The sequence below is a fragment of the Lampris incognitus genome, chromosome 6 (assembly GCF_029633865.1).
Source record: "Lampris incognitus isolate fLamInc1 chromosome 6, fLamInc1.hap2, whole genome shotgun sequence".
Classification (NCBI taxonomy): domain Eukaryota; kingdom Metazoa; phylum Chordata; class Actinopteri; order Lampriformes; family Lampridae; genus Lampris; species Lampris incognitus.
The window spans coordinates 33,404,990-33,429,908 of record NC_079216.1 but is presented as its reverse complement, the minus strand read 5'-3'; the positions used below and the strand labels follow the sequence as shown (position 1 = coordinate 33,429,908).

Sequence of the window (24,919 nt, the reverse complement as noted above, 5' to 3'; positions counted from 1 at the left end):
TTCTCTGGGATATAGTCATTAGTTTTCTCAAATTTTGCTTGTGGCATTATAACATGTGTATAAGGCACCGGATTCATTATATAGCCTATTATACACATGTAATGATGGAGCCAAATGTCACATGGCCAGCTGGCGACCTTTGTTGCATGTCATATCCATAGAAATTGAATGACAGTAGAATGGAAATTGAACTGTTTGCCGTGGTCATTTGAGTAGTTCAAAAAGAAAATAGCAACTGTTTTTAGTTGTTTTGGCAACAACACGTCAGTGGGGCCATAATTGTCTTTTTTAAATTATTTATTTATTTATTTTGACTCAAATTCTGGCCATCACAACACAAATTAGCCATGCAGTAAAAATCAGTACAGATTAAAGACAGTTTTTATAGCGTTTCATATTATAACACAAAGCATACAATAGAAAACAAAATCAACAATAACAAGCAATGAATAAATGAAATAAAAGAGGTTCAGATGTCTAATCAAAGATCAATATATGTATTGGGTTTTTTTGTTTGTAAATAAGCAAGGCGTGTTTAGTTTTTATGCATCACAATGCTTTCTTAAAATTTATCAACTCAATTTTGAAGACTAAGAACAGTGGTCTGGCATTAAAAATCTGCATCTGCGGATAAATTGTTTGGCCATAATAACTAGGCTATTGTACATCATTTCCAATTTTTTGTCCTGCATTATGACTCCAAATTTAATATCATTAATATCGATTTAATATCCAAATTTAATATCATAAAAACAAGTGTCATTTAATCATTATTAATATTTAATTATTATTATCATAGTTATTATCATTTAATATAATTTAATTGTTATTATCATAATTATTATCATTTAATATCTATTTAATATCCAAATCTAATATCATAAAAAACAATGTTCTAACGTTTCAATATCAGAATCACAAAACATACAGTTGTTTTTGTCTGTGTTAAATCTTTGTTTTAGAAACTTATTACAATGATAAATATCATTTATCATTTTAGAATGAGTTTCTTCAGCTTTTCTGATTCTGAAATAGGGAGAGTATCTAGTTCTAATTCTGATTATAATCTCTTTAGGATAATCTTTTAATAGATTTTTCCATTTAATGGTACAGAGAAGAGTTCAGAGGTGAGGGCACCTCTTATAATTTTGTTTGTGCATTTTTTTCTCCTTGAAATTGAGTTTGTCTACATAAAGTAAATGCACAGTAACATGCCTTTCAACATATTTACAATTACTTGTGAAATTGCCTTGATAACCACTGAGTATTGTTTTATTGGGGTTTTTTTGTGCACCTCACATTGTATTTATCAATGACTTCAGACAGCTTGTGTTGGAGTTGACCTCACTCATTGTCGGGCCTTTTCACTTCCAACACAATTTAGGGAAGATTTTGTCTTACCTGCAACACTTCATGGGCATCCGCGGACAGGGTAGTAGCTCATTAACTGGAAGGAATTCAATGTCTTGCTCAAAGACACTTCTGAGGATGCTTTCAGACCCAGGTCTTCAACCAGTGTCTTCACATGTAAATGTGACCTATATTTAACAACCACACCACCCTGCTGAACCGTTCTGCATCGGTTACAGTACCATGCTCGTGACATGTGTGCCAATTAGTGAAGCCATAGGATGCTGTCTTTTTCATGTTCCTTGATTACCTCTGTGTTACGATGGGAACATGTTGCCCATTAAAAGTGCCTTTTACACCAAGCAGAGGGTGGGCAGGATGTGCCTGATAAGGATTACAACACCCAGAGGAACACTCAAAGGAAAAGTATATTGACAACAGATAAACACACATCTCTGCCCAATGCTAGCCCCGCAGCAACACACTGTACTTTCCACTGCAACAAGTCATCTTGAGAATCTTTCACTTTATGACCTGTTTCCTCTACTGCAGGCAAAAAGGGGTCTTCAAAGTTGCTGTTTTAGGCAAAGGACTCTACGGCATAGGATATAAAAACAAGAAGATCTATGATGCAGAGATGCCTTGGAAACCTTTGGAAAAGATTTCCTTTGTGTGTGTGTGTGTGTGTGTGTGTGTGTGTGTGTGTGTGTGTGTGTGTGTGTGTGTGTGTGTGTGTGTGTGTGTGTGTGTGTGTGTGTGTGTGTGTGTGTAACGGGAACTCTTGATAGAGCAGCTGTGGCATGGATTCAAAGGTTGGTTGGCAGCCGCGTTTTGACAATGGCTTTAAAAGTCCCATGAGCCAGATTTTCGGCAGGTCAACACATAACGTGTGAATTTGCTCATGGCACTGTTTATCGGCCCCACAGTAAACAATGGTTTCCTGTCCCAAACAGTGCACTTTTCCCTGCCTCTTAGCAAGGAAACCCTGCCACTATGAGTAAAAAAAAAAAAAAAGGTCTCCTGTACTGATGATTTGAGGAAGTCAGCAGCAGGGTGGGCCATGCATAGTCTCAGTCTATGGTGACATTATTACCTGATGCATTCATATCCACTTACAAAAGTGCATACGAGAGGCACACATCCATTTTAACACACACATACACACACACACACACACACACACACACACACACACACACACACACACACACACACACACACACACACACACACACTCCTTTTTCATTAAGTTTGTGCTGTGCTTATTTTGTCTCTCACTTTTATTATTTTATCTGTATTTGTGTCCTTTTACTTAGTGACCTAGTGGGCTGTATAAAAATGGTCAGTCAGACTAAAAATCTGTTTTTAGTTGCCAAGTTTGCACATATAAAAAACATTCTACTCAGAGGGTTTCTCGCTTGAAACATGTGGGATGCAATATGTTTATACACGTTAAAACATTTTTAATACATGTTATGTACAGTAAAATGGTAAAATTCACTTGTCAGGGAATAATAACAGGACACTTCTGTATATGTAGCCAAGCCAAATTTCTTATTTTATTCTATTTCTTTATTTTCCCTGAAATCTTTTTTTAATTGTTGTGAACTTCCCCAAAATTAGTTCCTACCTGTAAATAGGTTCCACCCTAGCGGTTCTAAATCATGGATGTATTATAGACTGGATACACTACGGGGAACGGCCCCCTCCCCCCTTTCATTCCTATGAAAGTTGCTCAATGGCGCATGAAGCCAGTGCTCAGTAGCGCATTTAATAGGGACCAAGCTCGGTACTGCACCTGGGGCCAAAAATACTTTTTCACGTCCGCCAGCATGGGGAAAGAGAAAATAATTACGAGAAAGGAAATTGTTTGTGGCTACTAACCAAAGTCGGAATCATCTCTGTATATTGTCAGGTTTTGACATATGAGTGTTTTTTTCTTTTTTAATTCGCCATTTAATTCACCACCTACCTCTAGCAACCTATTTAGGAACCTACTTCTGGGCGCCGTTCATGTGCTCGATCTTGCGCGAGCCTGCCGACCCAGCCTGCATGCACGCGCTCCCAGCTAATCAGTCATTGATCACCATCCACGCTGACCACCGACACTCCAGCGATCGCCACAGAAGTGTATTCCAAGGTAAAATTCGAATATAGGCTATACAATGATGTCAATTAAAACAGATGTATATTAATTTAATATAAATCTGTTGTTTAATATGGTATGTCAGCTAATTATGGTCTGTTTCTGACCAATGTACTTGCCACCTCATCAGATAAAGTTAGCTAGCTAACTAACGTTATGTTCCTTATTCCACAAGATCATTCTACTTATTTAATGGCCTACAAGTTGTAGAATATGATCATGTAAGCCACAATAAGGCATTGGTATATGCTTTATAATGGTTAATAGGCAATATGCTACTAATATGCATGGCGTTAATATAAACAGCTATCAGTGGTTAATAAGTGGTCCTTGTTATAGTCATTTCTTGCTAGCCTGAATGTCTCAAGACACTTCTCAAATTACTTTCATTTAGATGGCTACTACTCCGTCTACTGCTACTGCTACCCTTACTACTACTACTACTACTACTACTACTACTACTACTACTACTACTACAACAGGTCCCAGGCCAGACATGGCAGCCCCCACCAGTAAGTCAGGGGTGGATCTACAGGGTGGCAAGGGGTGGCAGCTGCAACCTCTGGGACACAGTCTTGCCACCCCTGTTGCCACCCCATTTATAAATCAGATAATATGTTTTTAAAGTATATTTTATGTACATGCATGGTGAAGGTCAATGAGACCCGCGCCAAACTCATCTCAAACAGAAGTCGCCGATTTAGAATCCCCCTCCCCCTCACAGGCGCGGATCTACAGGGTGGCAAGGGGTGGCAGCTGCCACCTCTGGGACACAGTCTTGCCACCCTTTTGCCACCCCAGGAAAAAATCTCTAGATCCACCACTGCAGTAAGTCATATAACAATATGTCCTAAATAACTACTTTTGTATTGTTTTGTGGTCTGAAGTTAAAGTTATCAATTCTTCCAATGTTCTCTTTGGGATAATAACTGAGATGAAGTGGTAATAGTAAACCTGTGTAAGTACAGCTTCATTTCATATTTGTGTAGCCTATGTTTTAAGGTGGATTTTTGTCGGAAAAAGCTTCAACGCTCATCAAGCAATCACAAAAGCACACTGAATAAACTAGTCAAAGTAGCTTGATACTAAAAGCTTGATACTAATCACAACATAGTCCAAAAGAAACGTTTACGTTAATCCAGTAAATTTAATTATAACGTTACTTGTCTGAGGAACCAGCTTTCATATCGATGCATTCAAAAAGTGAGGCACCTAACGTTACCTAGCTAGCACCATGGAAGTATTAGCCTAGCACTGAGGAACGATTTAATTGATGACTTAATGTTATAACGTTAGTTTCTTCACGTAAACATGTATTTTGAAAATATCAATCTGTGGTGGACACGTATTGGGGGCAGAATTCAACCCAGAAACTAAGGGTTAAGTCATGGTTGCCCTGGCAGGTTAACGCAGGGTTAAGTTATGGTTGTCCAGCCAGTTTTCTGGTTATTCTTGCCACCTCCGCTAAGTCGAGCTGTGGGTTTTGTTTGTCTCGCTGATTTACCGTGGATTAAAGAAAGTTGCCTACACGGCTAAAGTGTGAACCTACGGTCTTCTCCGTTACTTCGGCTCTACACTGGTGACCCCGACGTCGGTTTTCGGATAAGTTTTCTGAAACCACACACATTATGGCTACGAACGCCGTTGCAATTAAACTGCCGGAGTTTTGGGAGTCTTCCGCGGCTACATGGTTCGCGCAGGCTGAGGCACAGTTCGCGCTCAGAGACATAACAGCAGACGAGATCAGGTACTACTACGTAGTGGCAGCGCTGGGGGGCGCTACGGCTTCCAGGATAAGCGGTTTCATAACCAACCCACCGGCCGATGGTAAATACGCCGCACTTAAACATCTCCTCCTTGAAACTTTTGAACTGTCAACAACGGAGAGAGCACGTCGCCTCTTCGCAAATCAGGGCTTGGGAGATGGCAAACCATCGGAGCTAATGAGCAGGATGTTAAACCTACTGGGTCAAGAAAAGCCATGTTTCCTGTTTATGGAGCTGTTTCTGCGCAACATGCCGCCCCACGTCCAGACTGCGCTCGCTAACTCCACCATCACTGATCCCCGTGAGCTGGCAAAGGAGGCTGACCGATTCTTCGTCGCTACACAACGTTCCTCCCATGCCGGGGTGCTGGCTCCTACCTTCACTGGCCCCCCGCCGACATCGCGGGCGTGGCCCGACGGTGGCGCCACAGCGTCAGACCGCTACAAGCCCTCTGGACTCTGTATGTACCACGCTCGATTTGGTGCGAAAGCTAAACGGTGCCGTTCCCCCTGCAACTACAGGCCGACGGGAAACGAGAGGGCCAACACTCAGTAGTGGCCATGAGTGTTGGCGATACGAGCAGGCTACTCTTCATCCTCGACACCATCTCCGGTCGGCGATTTCTTTGTGACACGGGCGCACAGAGAAGCGTGCTCCCTGCTACTGACGTCGACATCATGGGCGGGGAGCGGGGCCCCCAGTTGGCGACGGCTGACGGCAGCCCTATCCACACCTACGGCGTGCGGTCTGTAGAACTGTGTTTTGGTGGACAACGTTTCACGTGGGAGTTCGTCATGGCCAAAGTAACGCTTCCCCTCCTCGGAGCTGATTTTTTGTGCGCTTACGGTTTGCTAGTGGACATTCAGAACAGCCGTCTGGTCGATGCCTTAACCTTCTCCTCCTTCGCATGTACGCGGAGGGAAGCGGCCTATGCAGGTCTAGCCAACTCTCTCTCAGAGGCAGACAAGTTCAACCGCCTCCTCGCTGAGTTCCCTGACCTCACCCAGCCTACCTTCTATGCACCCACCGCTAAGCATGGGGTGGAGCATCACATTGCTACGAAGGGGCCCCCGGTCTACGCCAGAGCCAGGCGTCTCGACCCCGCCAAACTCGCCATTGCCAAGTCTGAGTTCGAGCACCTGGAACGCATGGGGATCATCCGCCGCTCTGACAGCCTGTGGGCGTCCCCACTCCGCATCGTCGCTAAGCCTGATGGAGGTTGGCGCCCATGCGGGGACTACCGCCGACTAAATGACGCCACCACGCCTGACCGCTATCCTGTCCCGCATATCCAGGACTTTTCTGCAAACCTGTCTGGCAAATGCGTCTTCTCAAAAGTCGACCTGGTCCGTGGTTATCATCAAGTTCCCGTGCACCCCTCAGACATCCCCAAGACAGCGGTGACAACCCCATTCGGCCTATTTGAATTCCTACGAATGCCATTTGGACTCAAAAACGCGGCCCAGTCCTTTCAGCGGCTGATGGATTCAGTGCTCCGTGGCCTTCCTTTCATCTTCGTCTATTTGGACGACATACTCATCGCCAGCGCCTCCGAGGAAGAACACCTGTCCCATCTTCATGCCCTCTTCACACGCCTCAGCCAGCATGGGCTGATCGTCAACCCGGCGAAGTGCCGGTTCGGGCTGACAGCCATTGATTTCCTCGGGCACCGCATCACTGGGGACGGGGCGGTCCCCCTGCCCTCAAAGGTGGAAGCGGTGGCGGCCTTTCCGCGCCCCCAAACAGCTCGTGCGCTCAGGGAGTTCATCGGGATGGTGACATTCTACCACCGCTTCATTCCTCGAGCCGCCTTTATCATCCGGCCACTGTACGAGGCGCTGAAAGGCATGTCCCCCAACCAGGCGGTCGACTGGACAGCAGAGCGGGACCGTGCGTTCACCGAGACTAAAGCTGCGCTCTCCCAGGCTACCCTGCTAGCGCATCCTTCACCTACAGCGCCTATTTCCATAACCACGGATGCATCGGACTATGCTGTTGGTGCGGTTCACGAACAGTGGGTGGGGGGGGCTTGGCAGCCTTTGGCCTTTTTCAGTCGCCAGCTTACACCCCGAGAGCGCAAGTATAGTACTTTTGACAGGGAACTCCTCGGTCTCTGGCTCGCCGTCCGGCATTTCCGTTTCCTGCTAGAGGGCCGCGAGTTTACTGCGTACGTGGACCACAAGCCCCTCACGTTTGCCATGTCCAAGACGGCCGAGCCATGGTCCGCTCGCCAGCAGCGACAACTCTCCTACATTTCGGAATTCACTACCGACATCCAGCACATCGCTGGTAAGTCTAACCAGGTAGCTGACTGCCTCTCTAGGGCAGTGATTGGAGCGGTCCACCTAGGCCTTGACTATGCACAGATGGCTGCTGACCAGGCCACGGACCCGAGCATCCTCCGTCTCCTGGCCTCCGACATGGGGCTCCGCCTGCAGGACGTTCCTTTCAGCGACACAGGTGTCACCCTCCTGTGTGACGTCTCCACAGGACAGCCCAGGCCCATCGTCCCGCACAGCTGGAGACGCCCCGTATTTGAAGCTGTGCACGGCCTCTCTCATCCAGGCGGTAAGCCATCCGTGCGCCTGACCTCTGCTAAGTTTGTGTGGGAGGGACTTAAGAGAGACGTGAAAGCGTGGGCCGACTCGTGTGTTGCCTTTCAGCGGGCTAAGATACACCGCCACATTAAGGCGCCCCTGGAACGCTTCGCAGTGCCGGAGAGACGATTTGACCATGTCCACGTCGACCTGGTTGGTCCCCTACCCCCCTCCCATGGGTTCACCTACCTCTTCACTGTGGTGGACAGGACTACGCGCTGGCCTGAAGCTGTTCCCCTGGCATCCACGACGTCTGCTGATGTGGCCCGGGCTTTTATTGGGTCGTGGGTCTCACGTTTCGGTACGCCTTCCGACCTTTCATCTGACCGCGGGCCACAGTTTACCTCAGAGCTATGGAATGCTGTGGGTGAGGCTCTGGGCGTCAAGCTTCGTCGCACTACCGCCTACCACCCTCAGGCGAACGGCCTATGTGAGCGCTTCCACCGGTCCATGAAGGCTGCGCTTCGGGCTACTCTCAAGGACTGCAACTGGGTCGACAAGCTCCCATGGGTCATGCTGGGCCTGCGGACCGCCCCGAAGGAAGACCTACAAGCCTCCTCTGCGGAGCTGGTGTACGGCACGCCGCTGCGAGTCCCAGGCGATTTCATGCCCAATGCAACGCGTCCCTGGTCAGCTGTGGACCAACGAGCCTCCTTGCTGGACGGGGTCAGAGCTTTCACACCCGTCCCTACCGCCCAACACGGCGCTCCGGTGTCCCAGGTGCCCCCAGGTCTGCAGTCAGCGGACTACGTGTTCATCCGTCACAACGCACACCGCCCCCCTCTGCAACCCCCTTATGACGGCCCCTTCCGCGTCCTGGAACGGGGAACTAAGCACCTGGTGGTGGATTTTGGGGGCACGGCCAAGCATGTTTCAGTGGACCGAGTTAAACCCGCACACCTGGACTTGACGCAGCCGTTGGAGTTAGCCCAACCTCCTCGTCGCGGTCGTCCCCCGGCTCCGCCTCCTCCCCCCGTGGAGGCCCGAGCTGCCTCTTCTGCTCCTCAGGCCGACCTCCACAGGCCTGCGTCAATGCCTCCCACAGACACTCCGGCCCCTGTTATCCGGAGCCGCCGCGGACGGCCTGTCGTCCACCCGCGCCTGCCTGACTTCGATTACTAGGGCGAATTCTGGGGGGGCTCATGTGGTGGACACGTATTGGGGACAGAATACAACCCAGGAACTAAGGGTTAAGTCATGGTTGCCCTGGCAGGTTAACGCAGGGTTAAGTTATGGTTGTCCAGCCAGTTTTCTGGTTATTCTTGCCACCTCCGCTAAGTCGAGCTGTGGGTTTTGTTTGTCTCGCTGATTTACCGTGGATTAAAGAAAGTTGCCTACACGGCTAAAGTGTGAACCTACGGTCTTCTCCGTTACTTCGGCTCCACAAATCAACAATAAAGCTTTAATTATGTTTGCACTGGATGAGATTCTATGTAATGTTACAGTGTGAGAATAGTTCTAGTCAAGTCAACAGAGTCTGAGGGTCGTTAGCTAGCACTAACAAGCTAGCCTACGTTAGCTAGCATGCCGAGCATGCTTTGAAATAACGATTTTAGCTACATTTTACTTTTTGCCAATGAAATTTCACTTACTGGTACAAAGTAATCTTCGTCTCAGTTCGGGTCGTGCAGTTGAAGGCAGCACGAGTAGGCATTTTCGTCCTCTCTCTGTATCCTCAAGCGAGTTCAAGTGCACCTGGGTAATTGCCACTGACTGGGGGAAAGGGGGCTGTGACGTAGTGTTGCGGGGATACCTAGCTAGGAGCTCGCAGGCTGGGCTGGGGCCAGCGCGTTCACAAGCACATTCCACACATTCTTCCGGCCCCAAACTGCAGTACTGAGCTTGGCCAGTAATCGCGCACTGACTTCAAGATGGCTGCCGGTTCGTGGGGGCTTGTTCTAAATGCATATCTTTTGTTCCCGGGGGCGCTGTTTTAGTGTGACACCTCCGAGCCTAGCCTCAGTGAGCGCGTATGCTCGGAGCTGGTGAATGACGTTTGCTAGTGCTCTCTGTATTATCTTATATATTTTCTTCAAATTTTTTTTTTACATTCGTTCATCATCCATTATATCGTAAAGATAAGATCGTGTTGGTTGTTTTGGTGAGAACATTTTCCCGGGGCAAAGAGGCATTCCAACGATGCTTTATCGAGACTTCCGGCCATTCCTTCCAGTGGACAAGGGAGGCACTACACCTAACATTGTCAATGCTAGCCTGAAGGTACGCAACTTGGTTTACCCCGAGGCGCTGGAGCACTGGGTGATTAATACACACATTGGCAAAGAACTTGATGATTGAAAATTATGACATTTTATAATTTCCCTTAATAAGATTAGTTTATTCGACATTCGTTCATCACATGTATCATATTGTAACGTGCATGGATAAGTGGACACGCTGGCTGCTGGCTGGCGGGTCTGACCCTTTAGTCTAGCGGTTAGCGATGTCTCCTGCGGTGCGGGCGATACGGGTTCGCCTCTCGGCCGCGGCAGTTCCTGTGGTTGCGTTGTCCTCCGAATTCGCTACATTGGTGTCAGAAGTGGGATGGAGCGACCGTAAGGCCATCGGAAGCGTAGGCGCCCTGAGGCGTGAAGGAGCTGATATGCTTAAGCGCGGGGACGCGCTTCCCGGAAGAGGGGGGTAGTGTAACGTGCATGGATAAGTGGACACGCTGGCTTTTAGCTGGCGGGTCTGAGCCTTTAGTCTAGCGGTTAGCGATGTTTCCTGCGGTGCGGGCGATACGGGTTCGCTTCCCGGCCGCGGCAGTTCCTGTGGTTGCGTTGTCCCCCGAATTCGCTACAATATTGTAACCGGTTATTTTCTTGCCCGGTGCGGGATTCGATACGATTTAGTTAGGGGCTAACGTGTCTTATTAGTAGTTTACAACATCATAAATTATCATATATTTCATCATCGATTATATCGTAAAGATCAGATCGTGTTGGTTGTTTTGATGAGAACATTTTCCCCAGGCAACGCCGGGAACCTCTCTACCTAGCCATATATTTTCTTTTTTTTCCCTTTTGCTTAAAGTTATACCATGGTCATACAGATGGTGAGGTGCTGACGAACTTATTGGTCTATCCTCCATTGTATAAATGACTTGTAATTTTGATTTAGATCGTATTATTCATGTGTGTTTGGCTAATTTAATTAGATTCGTGCTAGCTTCAACGGGGCTTTGCACACGCTGGTCTCGTGGGTTAATAGGCAGCATGTAATGGTTGGATTTTAACGGCCTCGTAGGCGATGCGATGTTTAGTACGTGAGTTTGTTTGTTTTTTTGTAGTATGGAGAGATGCGGAGGAAAAGCTATGTGACTGATGCCCGTGTTAATGTTTTTTGTTTTGTTTCTTGTGAATGTAACCCACTCAAAAACAATCTACAAGCAGGGTTAGGTTATTTACAGTCTAATTTCCCATTTCTAGGTATATTTTAATTATATTATTTTAGTCCAGCAGAGGGCGGTAGTGGTGCTGCAGATAGTGAAACCTACTGCAACGTTTCTCAGGGAGAGGAAGAGCGAAGTCGGAAAACAGCAGGGAGTAGTAAGATAAAGTTGAAACGCGAGCTCAAAGAGAAAACGGAATTAAAGAGATAGTTAGAGTGTTTTCTCGACAGAACCCACCTCTAAGCAAGTAACAAACAGCACGGGGTTGAAATTCTGACGGGGATTTTCGAGAATTGTATTCTTTTCTCCGGCGAGTGTCTTGCTAAGTGTTCGCCATGTGCATTGCTAGCAAACAGCATAATGGGTTTGTTTCACAAGCAGATGAGCTGTACCAACGTAAACAAAAACCAATCGGAGTTAATCTCAAGTTAAACTCACGAAAGTGTTATTAGAAGCTATGTTTCACATGTGCGGCGATTGAGAGAATCGAATGTGTACCAATTGTAAGCTGCTATATGTTCATGGATATGGATTTTTGAGTGATATTAGTGTCAGATCTGGTCATGTTTAGTTGATAAGTCATTGAATGTTGCCCTGCTATGCAGATTGGGTTTTTTTCTTGAGATGATTTGGGACAGTCCATTGGACAAATAGCCAACGGACCCGCGGCAGACGAGCAGAGGGCGTAAAGAGGAACATCTCGCCAGCAACCGGAAGTGTTCTACTCCACATGTCTTCATTTCATCGGGCAGATAAGCGCTGAGATCTCGCCACACTTAATACAAAAACATACTACTCGGGTAGATGAACATTGTTTACTTTTATTTTTGGGGGCTATTTCGTCAGAGCTCTGAAAGGTTTTTTTTTTCATTTTCTATTTTGTGTTTAATGTTATAGTAAAATAAATGCCGGCCGTTGAGTAAAATGTAATAGGTGTTTTGGTGTTTTCATTCCTCTACTCCTCTTTGAAAAGTACCTTAAACAAGCACTTGTAGTTTATTGTATACCTATCAAGTGCCCACCTTACATAAGTTTGGCGAGCCAGCCAGGAGGAGTAGGTGGAAAAAATTGAGACCGGTATTTTTTTTAAAATTCTATATTGCCGGTTGAACCTGTTAATTCAAACCGTAGTATTTTATTTTATTTATTTTTTGTCAACACTTTTAGTTACTTTTGTAAATTGTGTGAAATTCTATGCAGCCATGTACACTGAACAGGTCTATGGTATAAATTTGAATAAGTCTGTGTATTTTGAGGGTATTACCACGGCTGATACCGATGAACAGATAACCGAACTTTGTTCAACTTTTGGGTGTGTAAACAAAGTTCTTGGGGTGAGACAGACAGGACAAGATAATGGTGTTAAAGCTCTAGTGGAGTTCGAATCTGAGGAATCAGTCACAAACCTGGCACCTGACCTTCCACAGTACCTTCCTAGTGCTAGAGACCCTAACATTATGTGGCGTGTGGATAAGGCTTATAAAGTGGCTCCTACTCTTAAGAAATCCCCATCCATAGTGCGGGCAAACCTCTTAAACTCGAGTGACAGCTCAAACTCTGATAGTGAACCAGATTCTGATGATAATAAGACTCCTTTAGTCCATAAACCACGCACCAAGATTGATCAAACTCAGCATGCTTCCCCTAAATTTACCACTAAAGCAAAAAAACAGACAACAGTAACACAGTCCGCTCTAGTAAACGGAGGAGCCTCAAACAATGATATTTTCAATCCACCTGAAGTCCAAAAGATAATTGTAGAACGTCATTAAAAACGACAACTCTTGCACATCAAGTCAGGGATCCAGATGGCTTCATCCCTTTTCAGGCAAACTTCCTAAGCCTCCAAATGAAGCGGACTTTCAGACATGGTCTCTCCATGTGGAGCTTATGATCCAGGACAAAACCCCTGTCGACATGTAGTGGCGTAAAACCCTAGAAAGCCTGCTTCCACCAGCGTCTGATTTAATCAGACAGCTAGGCCCACATGCAGCTCCTCGCGATTATGTGAAACTTCCTGATTCAGCATATGGCTTAGTTGAGGATGGGGAAAAGATCTTTGCAAGGTTCTTTAGCACTCATCAAAATATGGGAGAGAAAGCCTCAGAATACCTGCAGCGATTGCAGATGCTGCTTGCTACAGCTATAAAGAGGGGTGGCGTTGCAAAAGCAGATGCTAATAAGCAGTTATTGCGACAGTTTCAGCATGGATGTTGGGATCAGTCTCTCATCCTGGAACTGCAGTTAGGGCTGAAATCGGAAAGACAGAGGAAGGCAGGAGGGCTGCAAAGCAAGATTGCGTGCAGCGTCATTTAGGGATCACAAAGCCCAAATCTTCTGTGAATATGTAACTCGTGCATGAAGCGCCTTTCTCTTACAATGCAAGCACAAATGTGCTCCAAACATACATCACAGAGACTGAGGACTTATGGAAGCAAGTTGCTGAACTAAAAATGCAACTTACCAGAAAGAGAGAGCAAAGGAGGCAGAAACATGCTAACAAAACAAATCCATCCAAAGAAACCCCTTCAGCTAGTGCAGCCGAAATTCAAGCCCAACGAATAGCACCAAAACCTAGGTCAAAGGCTTGGATCTGTTTCAAATGTGGTAATGATGGCCATCTTGCAAGGCAGTGTGAAAATCCTCCAAATAAGCTTTTGGTGGATCAGAAATATTAGGAACTGAAAGCAAGACAAGATGAATGGCAAACCAAATATGGACATTTAAACTGGACAAGGTTGCAGTGGAGGGACTAACTGCACCCGGAAGTAAACCGAAACGTCCCACGCAAAGTCAAGAAACCAAACCAGTCACCTGTAAAACTCATTCTCCAGCTCAGTCCTTTGATGGTGTTCTCTCAAGAGGGTTGATAGGGCCAAAATGTACATCAACTGTCATCATTGAGGGAGTTCAGTTCAGGTTCCCAGGTTACCACTATTTCAAAGTCTTTCCATGAAAGTCACCTTTCACATCAGCCCATTTTCCCCATTCAAGACCTTTTAGACATAGAGGGTGCTGGTGGCCAGGAAGTACCCTATTTGGGTTATATCCAAACCCATATTGATTTTCCAAAGGACATCATGGGAAAAAATGTAAAGATTCACACCCTTGCGCTTGTTGTGCCTGACCATAGAGCAAATATGGATGTCCCCTTGTTGATAGGCACCAACACACTGGACCTCCTGTACGAAAACTGTGCACTTATCCAGGATGAGTGTGTAAGACACATGGCCAAGAGCAATTATTGTTCTCCACTTGCGAAACATTTGTGTCACAGATACAAAATAAACCAACAAAATGGCAGAGTTGAGACTGTGAAGCTGCAGAGCAAAAAGAGTGTCATAATTCCTGCAGGGGAAAGATTGTCTTTAAACGGATATGTAAGGAATATCCCAGTAGCAGCTGATATGACCCTCTTAGAGGAGCCTCCTCAATCAAACCTGTAGCGTTTTCGTACACGTAAATGAACTATATTAATTAATGACGGACGCAGACACACGTTGCTGATTTACTGACTTGTCTTGTTGTATTTCCTGCTTGTCCTCACGTGCCTGTATCGACTATGCGCGTGCGCAGACGTGCCATTCAATATTATAACTTTATTGATTCACTTCACGTGACAAAACCTACCTGCTGGTCTCTTGTTTTGTAGCTACGTTATGATAAGTCCCCCATTTCCATCCTTCAAGATGCCTGTTTTGGTCAAAAGTGAGATCGCACATGACATCAAAGTATCCAAAGGCCACAACATTGCTAAACTTTCTTTTCCTAAGGCTGTGTCATCCCTACCAGCTCATGATGCCAAAGTCACATCAAGTGAACCACCCCACCTTACCCCATCTTTTGCAGCGTGCAACTCCATGCATGTATCTGATTCTGGTAAGCTCACTTTTGACTTTGCTGTGACTCCCTTATCTGAGGAGTGGAAGGAAAGAATCACCAGGAAATTAAACACAGTCTCAGAGGTTTTTGCATTAAATGACCTCGACTTTGATCATACCACTGAAACTAAACACCGAATACGACTGTCAGACCCATCTCCATTTAAACAGAGGCCCAGACCAATCCATCCTTCTGACTACGAGGCTGTCAGACTTCATCTAAAGGAGCTTCAAGAGGCTAACATCATACGTGAATCAGAAAGCCCCTTTGCCTCTCCAATTGTTGTGGTGAAGAAAAAGAACGGTGACATAAGGTTATGCGTTGATTACTGAAAACTGAACAGACAAACCATCAAAGACGCATATGCCTTACCCAACATCGAAGAATCCTTTTAAGTTTTGACTGGGTGAAAGTGGTTCTCTATTATTGATCTTAAGTCTGGCTATTATCAAGTGGAGATGGAAGAGGAAGATAAATGCAAAACAGCTTTTGTGACACCAATGGGGTTCTGGGGATTTAATAGAATGCCGCAGGGAGTTACAAATGCCCCCAGTACTTTTCAGAGGGTAATGGAGAAGTGCATGGGGTGGAATTAATTTGCGTGAAGTCCTGGTTTTTCTTGACGATGTTATTTTTTTTCTCAGCTACACTTGAAGAACATGAAGACCGATTACTCAGAGTTCTCCAGAGATTAAAGAATTCGGTTTAAAGTTTTCACCTGAGAAATGTCAGTTCTTCAGAACATCTGTTAAATAGGGAGAAGGGAATATAATTCCTACAGGAGCAGTTCTTCTCAAATGAGGTCCTATATCGAAAGCGCATAAGCCAAGGTGAGCCTTTCCATCAACTTGTCCTTCCCACAAGATACAGGAAAACAGCACTAGAGAACCTGCATGATGCTGTTGGACACAGGGGTACTGATAGAACACTGGATTTGGTTCGTGCCCGGTTTTATTGGCCCCGAATGGCCATGGATGTGGGGGGGAAATCAGGACTTGTGAGAGGTGTATACAGAGAAAGGCACAAGCAGAAAGAAGCGCTCCCCTGGTGAATATAAAGACCAGCCGTCCTTTGGAGTTGGTCTGTATGGACTATCTTTCACTGGAGCCAGATGGAAAAGGAACAAAGAACATCTTGGTCATAACGGACCACTTTACTAAATATGCAGTGGCTGTGCCAACAGCCGATCAAAAGGCAAGAACAGTGGCGAAAGCTTTATGGAATAATTTTTTTCATTCATTATGGGTTCCCTGAGCGGTTGCACAGCGACCAAGGTTACGACTTTGAATCAGCCCTGATCAAAGACCTGTGTACGCTACTTGGCATAAAAAAGACAAGGACAACGCCTTACCACCCACGTGGAAATCCCGTGGAGCGATTCAACAGAACACTCCTTGAAATGCTGGGAATACTTGAAGAGGGAGACAAAGTGAGGTGGAGAGATTTTGTGCAGCCCCTTGTCCATGCATATAATTGCACTAAAAATGATACTACAGGCTATTCCCCCTATCAGCTGATGTTTGGTCGGCAACCGAGACTTCCAGTCGACATAGCTTTTGGACTGAACCCAGACGGAAGTAGTAAACTCCCACTCTGAATATGTAAAGAAATTGACAGAGAGTCTAATGGAAAGCTATCGGCTAGCTACTGAACACAGTCTGAAGAATGCTTTACAGAACAAGTGGAGGTTTGATGGCAAAGTAAGAGAGTCCACACTGGTAGCTGGAGACAGAGTCCTTGTGCGTAATGTCGGCATCAGAGGGAAGCATAAAATCGCTGATTGATGGAGTGAAACCATATTCAAATTTGTTAAACAGATCCAAGACTCCCCTGTCTATGTCGTTGTGCGGGAACACACAAGTGGACCTGAAAGAGTCTTACACAGAGACCTGCTCTTGCCGTGTGGATTTCTCCCATCCACCATCACAGAAGCATATCCCCAAAAGTTAAAGTCCAGACAGGAACCTAATAACTCACCACTTACTGGTGCGGATGGAGTTGAAGATGAAGGGGATGTGTTTGAAATGGAGGATGATGTCGAGTATTATTCCCTTTATGACCAGCCTTTGACTGAAACAGAAATCACCCAAGCTGATGCTGAACAGGACAATGGGATTTTACGAGAGGGAACCAGACTTGAGGAAAAGTCTCACACTGAAGGTTTAGATGACAAGGATGCTCAGATGGAAAACGAGTTTGTCCCTGAGAGTCAGGAAGCCAACATGAGCTTTGACGTGTCTACACTAAACCCCGAAGCTCCAGTGTTCCAACCTGAGAATATTGGACATGATGGAAACAGCAAGGCAAGTCAAGTTCAACACTCATCGGTACCTGACATTCTAAGAGCTGAGGAAAGCCTTCCTAATGTTCCTGCCACAGACCTGAGTGAGCTTTGTAGCCCCAAAAATACAGTCATGAAGATTACCGAGGAAAGGGGAAATGTAAAAGAACAAATAGAGTCAGAGAGGACTGAGGTTGCTCCTGAGGTTGAGGTGCCATTAAGAAGATCATCCAGGGATAAAATGGCTCCCAAAAAGCTGACCTACCCAACTTTAGGGAACCCATTAGTCACTGTTATGCACTCAGTTTTAACTGGGTTAGACCAAGCTTTCTCCCAAACCCTTACCTTTGATTCTGTACCTTACATATGACATTTAACACCTTTAACATCTGAGGTAGTGTAGGGTGCAACATGCAAGGATGCATGCAGATTAAGGGAGGGAGGATGTAACCCACTCAAAAATAACCTACAAGCAGGGTTAGGTTATTTACGGTCTAATTTCCCATTTCTAGGTATATTTTAATTATATGTTTCAGCTGCATATTATTTTAGTCCAGTAGAGGGCAGTAGTGGCGCTGCAGATAGTGAAACCTACTGCAACGTTTCTCAGGGAGAGGAAGAGCGAAGTCGGAAACCAGCAGGGAGTAGTAAGATAAAGTTGAAACCTTTAGCTCAAAGAAAAAACGGAATTAAAGAGATAGTTAGAGGGTTTTCTCCACAGAACCCACCTCTAAGCAAGTAACAAACAGAACGGGGTTGACATTCTGACGGGGATTCTCGAGAATTGTATTCTTTTCTCCGGTGAGTGTCTTACTAAGTGTTCGCCATGTGCGTTGCTAGCAAACAGCATAATGGATTTGTTTCACAAGCAGATGAGATGTACCAACGTAAGCAAAAACCAGTGTGGGGGGGGGGGTTAATCTCAAGTTAAACTAACGAAAGTGTTATTAGAAGCTGTTTCACATGTGCAGCGATGGAGAGAATCGAATGTATACCAATTGTAAGCTGCTATATGTTCATGGATATGGATTTTTGAGTGATATTAGTGTCAGATCTGGTCATGTTTAGTTGATGATGTGGGACAGTCTATTGAACATATCGCCCGCGGCAGACGAGCAGAGGGCGTGAAGAGGAACATCTCGCCAGCAACCGGAGGCGTTCTACTCCACATGTCTTCATTTGATCGGGCAGATAAGCGCTGAGATCTCACCACACTTAATACAAAAACATACTACCCGGGTAGATGAACATTGTTTACTTTTATTTTTGGGGGGGCTATGTCGTCAGAGCTCTGAAAGGTTTGTTTTTAATTTTCTATTTTGTGTTTAATGTTACAGTAAAATAAATGCCGGCCGTTGAGTAAAATGTAATAGGTGTTTTGGTGTTTTCATTCCTCTACTCCTCTTTGAAAAGTACCTTAAACTAGCACTTGTAGTTTATTGTATACCTATCAAGTGCCCACCTTACATGAAGGTATGCTGGTTTGAAGTATTTATTTTAGCCTATGTTTCTAATATTTTCTCACTATAAAAGAAAATTAGTTGATGTGGGCAAAATTATTTAATGATTTGTGTAATAAATCACGGAATGTCCAGTCAAACGGAGCAGGTTAAGTGTCTACTTTATTCAGCTAATAGGTCAGATCACATGTGTGCAACACGACTTTCACGCAGTATACTGTCGTAAAACCCCCTTCATGTACAGCCACATCTCACAGTTTCCATCACTGTCGTGTGCATTACCGTATTAACTGTAATACTATGACATCTCCCCCTTTTAGTTTTTCTTTCACCTTTTAAAGTAAACAGATATAACATTATGTTAAACATTATGTAAACAGTGCTATTCCTCTGTAGCATCAATAAAACTCTTACCACACAGAGCAACAATAAGGCTTCAACATTCAGTTTAACATTTCACAACCTATTACACTCTGGAACTTTTGACATTTCCAAATAACTCGTTAGTTATATAGTTTACCATCTGGAACTTTTTTTCTTTTGTTCACCCTTTTCTTCCCCCCTATTTTCATAAATGTATATCCCCCCAAAGGCCATGAGATGTGAGAACACAGTCACTCACAAGTCCAGTCTAACAACTGGTTTAATGAGCCGTCCAGACCTGGTCTGTGACAGTTTCTCTGTACCACCATGTATGCTGACACTGGGGGGGTGTGGACCAGTCCCATGTCCAACTTTGTCATAGGGCTCTTGACTGGCATCCTTGCAAACAGATGAGACAGGCGCTATGCTCCCAGCTGGCTCTGCAGCAGGCATCACCTGGAGATGGCGATAGTTACGTCAGAACATTCCACCCTGCTGTGTCTGGATGAGGTAAGAGTGTGATGGGACACTCACTGGTCACTACTACAGTTGTCCAGGATTTCTGGTGGTCCAGCTTGGTGAAAACATGACCACCTGGCTGCAGTGGAGGTAGGGATCTCACCCCGTGATGTTGGTTATAATAGAAGGCTTGCTTCTTCTTTTCGGCCTTGTGCTTCTGCTTGATCCGTTGCAAATTAGGCCATCTAGGTTGCAGGTTTCTCTCAAGGGTAGGAAGCGTCGTCCTGATCTTCCGGCCCATTAGGAGCTCAGCTGGGCTGGCTCCCATGGTGCTGCACGGAGTTGACCTGTAGCACATGAGTGCAATGAAAGGGTCTTTCTGTTTCAGGATTCTGTTGGCAGCCTGCACGGCCCTTTCAGCGTGACCATTTCCTTGTGCGTTGTGCGGGCTCGAGGTGATATGTTTAAAATCGAGCTCACGGGCCAGGTCTTCAAACTCGGTGCTTGAGAACTGTGGCCCATTGTCACTCATGACCACATCCGGTACGCCGTACTGGGCACATGTTGCTTTTAGCTTCAGAGTGACTTGAGCACTGGTTGCTGTCATATGTAGAATCTCTATGTATCTAGAGTAGTAGTCTGAGATAACTAAATACTTCTGTTTGTTGTACTCACACAGGTCCAGAGCTATACGCTTCCTTGGCCTGTCAGGGAGCGGAGTAGAGATCAATGGCTCCTTTTTTCTGTGCTCTTCTTGACTTACAACAAAATTGACATGACAAGACCTTGTGTTTTATCTGTGAGGAAATGCCCGGCCACCAGACAGAGGCGTTTGCCCTCTCCCGACATTTTGTGAGGCCCTGATGTCCATCATGAATCGTATCAAGAATGTCTGTCTTCAATGTGTCAGGTATCACTATTCGACATCCCCTAGTAACCATTCCATTATACTCTGAAAGTTCACTTTTCATTGGAAAATACTCTCTTAAGTTATCTGGGACTTTACTCACGTGTTCAGGCCACCCTGACCTGGTGTGTCTGATCACCATCTGTAACGTCTCAGCCACTGCTGTGGCTGCTCTGATGCTGGCCAGCTTCTGTGGAGTAGCACGCATGTTCTCAATGACAGCTGCGATGTAGCACTCCACATCTCAGTGTGTCCCTCTTGTTATTCGTGTGGCGCACAGGGCTCCTTGACAGTGTGTCTGCCACAATGAGTGTCTTTCCAGGTGCATACTCAGCTATGGGTTTAAACCTCATGAGCCGCATAAGAAGTCTCTGGCACCGAAGTGGAACATTGTCTAAGTCCTTGCTGTTCATTAGTGGGACCAAGGGCTTGTGGTCTGTCACTAGTTTGAAACTCTCGAGGCCATAGAGGTATTTTTCAAACCGCTCGCAGGCCCAGACACATGCCAAACACTCTTTTTCAATCTGCACGTATCTGGTTTCCCCATCAGTCAATCTCCTGGAGCAGTATGCTACTGGCTTCCAGTCTTCCCTATGGAGCTGCAGTAGCACGCCACCAATCCCATAGCTACTTGCATCAGCTGAGAGTGTGGTGGGTTTGTTGATGTCGTAGAATGTCAACACAGGCGATGTCATCAGGAGCTCTTTAAGCCTCTCAAATGCTGTCTGTTATGCTGGCCCCCAGGTCCATGCTGTCTTGGACCTTAGCAGCTCATACAGTGGCTGGCCCACTCTGGATAGGTTTGGCACGTATTTACCGAGACAGTTCACCATGCCAAGGACTCGTTTCAGGTCCTGCACATTCTCTGGTGTGGTAAGCTCTCAGATAGCCTCCACTTTGGCTGGATCTGGTCGCACGCCAGTGGAATTGATCACATGTCCCAGGAAGTGAAGCTGTTTCTGCCTCAGCACACACTTTTCCTTGTTGAGCTTAAGTCCAGCAGACTCGACTCTCTCCAGGACTTTCTGAAACCGAAGGTCGTGTTCTTCCATGTCCCTTCCGTACACGACTATGTCGTCCATTTACACAGCTGCTCCCTGTAGGCCATGCAGTGTCTCTGTCATTTTTCTTTGAAATATCTCTGGTGCGCTCATTATTCCAAAAGGTAAGCGTCGGAAACAGTACCTGGCGAATGGAGTGATGAACGTCGTCAGCCTGGCACTGTCGCTGTGCAAAGGGATCTGGAAAAATCCCAAGCCTGCGTCGAGGCTGGAGAACACCATTGCTCTGCTCTGCTTGACTATGATCTCTTCTGGTCTAGGTAAGATGAATCTCTCTCTCTCGACCTGTTCATCAGTTTCTTTAGATCCATGCACATTCACACTTTTCCAGACCTTTTCAGGATGGGCACCATAGGGGCACACCAATCTGTTGGCTCTGTTACCTCCTCTATAATGCCGTTCTCCTGCATCCGGCTCAGCTCCTCTCTAACCTTGTGCATTAGCGGTATTGGGACCCTGCGCACTGTGTGCACTGCATATGGTGTGGCATTGTCCTTTAACTGTAGCTTTACAGGCTCTGTCTTGAGAGTGCCATGCTCTCCAAAAACATTATGGTCCTCCTCGACTCACTTCACAAGGCCCATCTCTGCTGCAGTGGAACGGCTGAGTAAGTTATTGACACACTGCCCTCTGATAGCATACACTGGGAATGAGTATGACTTGCCCTTGTACATGGTGCATGCTTGAAATTGCCCTTGACAATTCAACTGACCCCCTGCACTGCATAGTGAAATGCTGGTCTGGGTGCCTAAAGGAGTTTTGGAAAGACATCCACTCAACCATGCCTTTGTGCAGCTCACTTAAAACTAGGTTGTCTCGCAGTTGTTTAAATAAGCAGACTGGTCCTTTGGGCATCCAGTTGTTGCTAGATAAGTTGTAAGACATATAGACATAGCAGCTAAGTAAGTTAAAGCAAAATTGTCGCCAAATTGCAATCTAGGGTCTTTTTGTGAATGTACGTGAGTCAAACTTTTGTTTAAAAGGATATTTACGTCAAACGCTGCACTTTTAAGATTGACGTTTCTTTTGTTTTTGGGAGAAATGGATTTTTGAATGGATGCACTAGAGGCACTACTCGCACTACTGCTAATACACATGAAAATCGCTATTATTAAAATACGAAGAAGGCTTGACACAACATGACACTTTGCTCGTAGTATTATCAGTGCAGAAGGAGGGAAAAAGTTGAAATCTAGCCCCAGTGCTGTGATTGGCTGAAACTGTAGGGGGCAGGGAGTGCCTTCCATGCAGCGCTGCCTTGAAGAGTACGTTGGGGGCTTAAAACACCATTGAGCCTTTGATGCCCACTCACATTATGTGCCCACTCACATTATGAGTGGGCACCTTTTTCTGGGAAATCGCGGGGGATGTATCCAAGCGGAGGTAGCAAGCATTTTATTGTGAAATGCACTTGTCTGGTTTCTGCTGGCATGACTTCCTCTTTGTTTTGGGATTTATTGTAGAAAGGCACGGAATGAGAGCATGTAAGAAACTCATAACGTGAATGTTTCTCTACACACAAATACAGGCGCGGGATGAGAGCATATCACATACGCGCATCTCGGGAAAGTCTGTCTTCATTTATGACACAACGCAGAGTCAGACCCACTACCTCCTCCGAAATATACCATGCCCTGTTCATAATACAGTGCAACAACATCACACTACTACACATTCATTATATTTTGTACTGTTTTTATGTTTATTATCCATCCATCTAGCCATTATCCAAACCGCTTATCCTGCTCTCAGGGTCGCGGGGATAGTGGAGCCTACCCCAGCAGTCATTGGACAGCAGGCGGGGAGACACGTTTATATTTTATACTGCGGTCAATATGCATAATAAGCCATATACTACATCTTACATGACAAACTGAGTGATCATGTATGCTCGGAGCTGTATGGAGAGATGCGGAGGACAAGTTATGTGACTGATGCCCATGTTTTGTTTTGTTTTTTTTCCCCTTGTGAAGAAAAATAAACCCCACAGATCTCCAAATCCGGTGAATGTGTGTCTCACTCACCTACACAACTCAGACAGAAAGCAGTTTTTAGTCATTACCTATAGAGTACAAAATAAAAATTTAACCAGTTGACTATTAGGAGACACTACGTTGTCCAAAAAGGGTCTCTGCTGTATAGTATTCAAACATTACAACATTGCACTGGTCATAAACATAAGGATGTTTGTGGGGGTATACACAGATGAAAAAGCAAAAAGGAGCACACGTAGCTATTTGAGGTGCTGACACAAGGACCATGGAGACATGCAAAAGTATAAAGAGATGGTCGCACGCTCATAGATTCCTTGCAGTTTATACAGTATATACAGATTACCCAACCAAGTAGGTGGTTTCGATTGCAGTATTGATTATACACCAGATACTAATTAAAACACCTACATCTACATTAAATAAGAGTAGTTTGAGTATAAATAAACCTGACTGCTTGACTTGGTGCTCTTGAGGAATGATAATACAGTATTAATATCTACTTAAGACTGTATTGCGGTTTTGTGCAGCTCTAGTAGTACAGTGACCCCAACACCACCAGGGCTGGAATGTGATTACCACCCATCCTGAAAATATATGCACTCGTGGTAAGAGAACAGAGATGGTATGTCTGTGAACCGATGGTGGTGGTGGGGGTGGGGTGTTCTTTGATGCACGCCACGGGACAGACATTCCTCTGTTGATTTAAACCCAGAGGAGCATTTAACCTGTAGGCCATAGAGCAATGTGGCCCACCAGACAGCAGACACACTGTAAGGACCACAACAGTATCATTGAATAGTGGAGGGATTTGATTATTGGGTAGAGTGAAGGAAGAGAGAGAGAGAGAAAGCAACAGCTACAGACAGAAGGAGAGACGGCTGGCGACACAGAGACGGAGATAACGTAAAAGGGAGAGAGGAAAAAACAGGGCAACAATGTAAGGAAAGTCCCCACCCGTACACTGTCCTCCCCCACCCTCTGACTGGCCTGTCAGATTAGCCCTTACTTCTTAGCAGATATGCTGGCAAGGCAGAAAAAGCATCCAATAACTAACAGGCTGCCAAGAAATACAACCTTGCTCTTTCTGCAATCACGACTTGGTTGTTAATACTTATAGCTTGGTGCTACACTGAGTTAAACAGAATTATTGCCTCCCTAATAATGAAACGAATCATGCAACATGGGATATCTATTGGCAAATGTATGTTTTAATGCAAGGTTGTTGGTAATATGTTTCTGTACTGTATGCTATGTATGTTTTT

At 45.5% G+C, this 24,919-nt stretch overlaps 1 protein-coding gene across 1 annotated transcript in view; it reads left to right on the top strand.

The window, feature by feature from the left end:
* The first annotated feature begins 3,429 nt into the window (after positions 1 to 3,429).
* The window catches only part of LOC130114712 (lymphatic vessel endothelial hyaluronic acid receptor 1-like), a 47,255-nt gene continuing 25,765 nt past the window's right edge, over positions 3,430 to 24,919 (top strand). Inside the window, exon 1 of the mRNA XM_056282597.1 lies at positions 3,430 to 3,490. The gene's annotated coding sequence lies outside the window, so the exon portion shown is untranslated. The remainder of the gene's footprint in view (positions 3,491 to 24,919) is intronic.